Source organism: Palaemon carinicauda, chromosome 13 (assembly GCF_036898095.1).
Source record: "Palaemon carinicauda isolate YSFRI2023 chromosome 13, ASM3689809v2, whole genome shotgun sequence".
NCBI lineage: Eukaryota > Metazoa > Arthropoda > Malacostraca > Decapoda > Palaemonidae > Palaemon > Palaemon carinicauda.
In genome coordinates, this window is record NC_090737.1 from 26,766,867 (window position 1) to 26,773,163 (window position 6,297).

At 36.6% G+C, this 6,297-nt stretch overlaps 1 protein-coding gene across 1 annotated transcript in view; it reads right to left on the reverse strand.

The window, feature by feature from the left end:
• The window catches only part of LOC137651471 (zinc finger SWIM domain-containing protein 5-like), a 33,367-nt gene that overhangs the window by 22,947 nt on the left and 4,123 nt on the right, over nucleotides 1–6,297 (reverse strand). The window lies entirely within an intron of this gene.

Sequence of the window (6,297 nt, forward strand, 5' to 3'; positions counted from 1 at the left end):
TATATACAAGAGATTAGAGGCGGGAATAGAAGTAATATCAAACCATAATTTAAATTCTAAATGATACCATGAAATAACTTAAAAAACTAAAACAATGCGTTACCTGGAAGAAGAAGAAGAAGAAGAAGAAGAAGAAGAAGAAGAAGAAGAAGAAGAAGGAGGAGGAGGAGGAGGATTGGAGAGAGAGAGAGAGAGAGAGAGAGAGAGAGAGAGAGAGAGAGTCAGGTGTCAAGTGGCTGAGAAGGAGCAAGGAGAAGTAAGGAGCCTACAGCAGATGGTGATGGAGAAGTGAGAGGGTGTAGGGGATCATGTGGATAAGGAGGGAAGGGGAGAAGGGTAGGGAACTTCAGAGTATGCAACATCATTTTTTTTCTTTCATTACCTTCTACTTCTAAATAAATGTACTTATCCAGACACACATGAATCTTATCTACTGATCCTAATTTCCGTGGTTATTATTTTCTTATCCTAATCCTACACATGTTATCTAGCTATTCTACAGTCCAAAGATCTTCTATACATCCTATCTAGCTATCCTGATATCCCAAGATCTTATTCACTTTATTATTACAGGATCTTACTTAATTATCCTATTATCTACAGTTCTACCAATAGGGATAGCATGACGATAGATTATCTGAGAAACAGTAGACGCTAAAAATAGGATCAAGAATCCTACACAGATTGAAAAACTACGAAGACAATTTTGTCAAGAAAACAAACTGAGTCCGTCCTTATCTAGGCAGGCGTCTCGATCAAATTCTTGACAAGAGCATTTCTTCTACCTACTTCTTTCATCAACTAAATCACTCGTTAATTCATTTGAGATTGAGCGTCACACAGCCCAAAAATGTTTATCTGAAGACGGATTTAAAGTTATCAAACGTCAAATAGCTCTGGGAGTACAACAAAAACGTCCCAAAAGGACTACAGAAAATCCTCAGACGCAGAATTCTCTCCTATTCTTTTAATTCAAAAAATACTCATTAATGTAGTACTGGGTCCACGTTTGAAATAGCACAAGATAAGCAACGTAAAAAATTAAACCTATAAATAAACGCAGGCAGTGAATGCATGAAGGCCCTAACCAACAAGAGGACATCAATCAAGAGCTTGGCATTTAACAACTCCTGCTCGAAGAGTTGGTTTCCAGTGCATCTATTTATAATTACTATTTTTCCCTCTGAGATATTCAAAGGGACAACGAAGACTCACTGCAATACAACCACCTAGGTATTATATAATTGTAATTGAAATAAAACAGTTATCTCTTTACCTTAGAACTCAATAAACGTACTTAGTCTTGACCAGGATAGACAAGATATTTCAGGAGACTAAGAATATATATTCAAGGAATCTATAAAAATAATTGCGTTTGTCAGTGCATAATTTACTCACATTGTAATGAATGAATAAATGGAGAAGAAAAAAAGCCTTCGTTTAAATAATTTAGGGAAAACACCGCCCCGAGAGAGAGAGAGAGAGAGAGAGAGAGAGAGAGAGAGAGAGAGAGACTATCACGTACGTAACAAAGATACTCCTAAGAGTTGATACGAAATGGCGCCCTCCAACCACCCTTGGTCTTTACACTATCTTCATTTTGATGGTAATTTTGTTCATTACGATGGAGATGGGCTTTGGCTATAGGGAAAACGGGAGAGGGGGGCCCGGAGGAGGGTTAGGAAGTGGCTATAAGACAAAGTTTAGGAAGAGCAGAAGCAAGGAAAAATAGTCTAAAACAGCTTGCTTATAGATGTTTTTAAATAATACTTTATTTAATATTCTTACGAGTGACCCAACGAAATTCATAAGATATAACTCGATTCTAAAATTGTCTGAGACAAGTACTGGGTCCTAAAATTGCCTCGAGCGACACAACCATTGATGCTATAAATTTCTGGGACAACCATTGGTCCTACAAAAGTCTGAGACAACTCATTTGATCCAACAAAAGTCTGATATATATAATTAAACCTTACAATTGTGTATACTGCAATAATTAACCATCTAGTTGTCTGAGACACACCCATGCAATCTAAACCTGTTTGAGGCAACCCTTGATTTGACAAGTCTGAAACAGATTTTAATCATTCAATTGTTTGAGACAATCTTAGATCCTAAAATAGTCACAAATACATCAGTCTTGCGGGTTCCAATTATGTTCTGCTACATCATTCAATAAGTTACAAGCCCAAATTACGGTTTGGACTTTCGCATTTAATGATTTGATTCAGACCACTGTTCGCTACATCAAACAACTTTTCCGCAAATGCTTTATAAGAATGTAAATCAACATAATTCATAGATGTACACCTAAGCGAAATTGTTTCTCTACGAGGCATGTATTAGTTGCTAATCCTAGTCGATCCTATTGCTAGCTGGGAAGAGAATTTAAATACTACCTTTTAAAAATACCATTGTCATACTGATGGACAAATTTGAATAAATATATGAATATGTAATATCATCTATCATATACCAGCTACAGAAATACACGAGGCATTTCACAATGAGAGAAAATACATAAAAATAAAAAAATCTATAAATAAAAATAAGTGGCAAAGACTGTATTCCGCCAACGCTGAAACATCATTCTGCATTGTCAAAATTGAAAAAAAAAAAGAATAAGAACATTCAAGGCGAAATCATTTTGTCTGCTCTCAAAATAACAAATCAGGAAACAGAAAACTGACCTACCGCAAGAAATTTCCATAACTTTAATTACCGACGTTAAGCATCAATTTAGACAAAAGTTTAATGTGGAGGAAAAATACTATATCACTGAGCAATGAGATTGCACGATTAATCAACTTGAGCAAACTTACTCCGTCAATCACGTCTCAAAAACTGCATATGAGAGAGAGAGAGAGAGAGAGAGAGAGAGAGAGAGAGAGATTACAACAAAGGACATTTATTACCCAACTGAAGTGTATCAAATTAATTTACAAAACACACTTCACCAAGCGTAAATACAGTTTGCGTTTACAAACAAATTCTAAAAACAAAACGCTCACTGAAATTCCCAACTCCAAACAGCGTTCCCCGAATAATAGCATCATAAGCAAACAGCGTTAACTAGATACAACCGTGCAATCGTTATTTCCTCATTCCCTGATTAAAAGGTTAAATATCCCTGACATGTAGTGTGTAACATGAACAGCGGTCCATGCGTTACGCATAATCTCTGCTGACAGATTGGATCAAACTCATTCATTGGTGGGACCAACACCAAAGTGCGTTTAAATCGGTGACCTTTAATTCCATGGCATTTTTTACTTTCTAGTTCTTGTTTCTAAAAATAAATATGCATTTTAGACATTTCTAGTTTCCATTTCTTGTTTTTCACAAAACATACGCTTTTTTTATATTTCAACTTTCGATTTCTTGTTTCAACAAAATATACGGATTTTCGACATTTTGATTTTCTAGTTCTTATTTTTGATAAATTACTCGCCTTTACTTTATACATTTCAACGATTTCTTATTTCCAACAAAATTTACAGATTTCTGAAATTTCGACTTTTAACTTATTTCCAACAAAATATACGATTTTAGTCATTTCGACTTTGTTATTTTCAATAAAATATAAGTACTTTTTGCATATACATACGCAAAATACGATGATCCACTTTTACTTATTGTGTTTTAATTCATTTTCGTACTAGTAACCTAAAGGTATGGAATATCCGTAGGTCACTGACCTTTAAACGTTATATTTCTTATTCACGCAAGACATACGCATTTCAGGAATACACATACGCAAAATACGGACGAATCGCTTTTATGTATTGTTTACATTCATTTTCGTACTTTTAAAGTTATAGTATATTCGTAGATGACTGACCTTTAAACGTTATATTTTTCATTCTCACAAAATATACGCATTTTTGGAATATACAAACGCAACATACGATGATTCGCTTTTATCTATTCTGTTTTTATAAATAATTCGTGTTTGTAAAGATTTAGAATACTCGTACGTAACTCTACTATCACTCCGTTGTTAAACTTTTCAAATCGTCGAAGCGAATCATCGGTAGAGAAAAAAAGAGTAAATAATTGAAAGTAAAAGCAAAACAACAACAACAACATCAACAGCAAGCACGTGTCACCTCAACGCCAACGACAGCAACAGAGTCCTGACCGTGAACCCTTCCGAGCATCGAGGACATAACCACCACCTTCCTACACGGCTCCCTCCCTTACTCCCACCCACCTCTCCCTCTCCCTGCAATGAATCTCTTCTTTTTCCTCATTTTCTTTTTTGGAAAATTTTCTCTCTTGTTACCAACATAAAAATAGACCATCGTTTACAACGAACTGTGACCTACTTATCCAGAGCTAGCTATTGTTTGACACGCAGTTCATCACGCTAAGATAAAAAAAAAGCAGATTTCGAAGTCATGAAGTCAATTTATTTAATTACATACCAGAGATGAATACAAAGCGGGGTTGCGATAACGACCAATTAGTAAATTCGATGAAACCAAAAGCATAACGGAAATACAAGAAGAAAAACCATCCGTACTATAATGAATCTCAAAATAATTAAATGTTAAAATCCAGCATTTAACGGATATTTATCATGGCGAACTAAATTTCTAACTAAGTCTGTAGTTCTACAAATAATTAATGTGAACAACGTAAATAACGAATATAAACAATGTGAATACAAAGAATACACATAAAAGTTCAACACGGATGACAGAAATGGAAAATTGGGAAACGGTAAAACAGTAAAAAGATTTTTATGAAACGTTTAAAACCAAAAGTAATATTCTTTTCCATCTGAAAATAGCAAATCCCTGTTATTACTATAAACAAACACACACACACACAGAGACACACACATATATATATATATATATATATTATATATAAATATATATATATATATATACACAAACTACACACACACACACACACTCACACACGTATATATATATATATATATATATGCACAAACCATACACAAGGATGCGCAATTTGATATTTAACGAGCCAACAAAAGCATGTGGCATCGTTAAAGGGGAAAAAAAGAAAGGAAGGGAGGGGAGGGAAGGGGGAAAAGGCCCAAAAGCATAGAGTCGAGTCAGGTTTAGTCCCCCTGGCCCAAGTGCCAATATCTGGAATACTGCACGTAAATTCCCAACTTCCCTGACAGTGTTGTTCCATTATGGAAATTCCGAAATTCCACTATGACTCTCGTTCCCCCCCTCTCTCTCTCTCTCTCTCTCTCTCTCTCTCTCTCTCTCTCTTGGTAAGGTAGGTTAATTCGTTTTACCACCCTTCTCTCTCACAATATCCAACTTTAAACCTCTCTCTCTCTCTCTCTCTCTCTCTCTCTCTCTCTCTCGCTTTGCTAATGTACGTTCATTCGTTTTACCACCCCTCTCACAATATCCAACTTTAAACCCCCTTTCTTTCTCTGTCTGTTTGGTAAGGTACGTTAATTCGTTTTACCACCCCTCTCTCACAATGTCCAACTTTAAACCCCCCCCCCCCCCTCTCTCTCTCTCTCTCTCTCTCTCTCTCTCAATATCCAACTTCAAACCCCTTTCCCTTAACCACCCCCCTTTCTCTTTAGTCCCTTCCCTTTGATTTTCCCCGACTCTCATTACCAATACTACGGCGATGCAATAACAACGTTACTACTGCATTGTGTTCGTCTGTTCACTTCCCCACCGCACTGCATTGCATCTCATCTCCCGCTAGTTTACACCAAAGAGCCTTCATTCAGTTTTTTGTGGACGCAACATTTATACGAAATCTACGGCCATTATCGGCGTAGCACATGGAAATCCGCGCCGTGTGTGTTGAATTAAGACTAAAATGTTTTCATGCCGTTTTCCGATGTTTTTCTCATACGAGTGAATTCCACCGTCCGCTTTCAGAATACACAAAATATGCATCAATCTTTTCCCCCTCTCGCATAACCATCATCTCTCTCTCTCTCTCTCTCTCTCTCTCTCTCTCTCTCTCATGGCATAGCTGCTGTACTCCCAAACAGTAGCTTTAATGTCCATTGTATATAACTTTAATGGAAACAGAACAGGTCAGAATAATCATAACAATTCTTACGACTACTCAATCTTTCTCCGTGTCTTGTGTGTTTTAGTTGTGGCTCTATTTTTTTCCCCTATTTCCCTCTATCTTCCTTTTCCTATCCTTCGCTAGTTCCCCATCCCCCTGGTAATCCAATCCACCTTGCTACATCGGCCATCCCATTCCCTGTTTTCATAACTATTTTCATTTCCTCTCGGGTTATTTCTCCCTCCCCCTTTCCCCAATGGATTC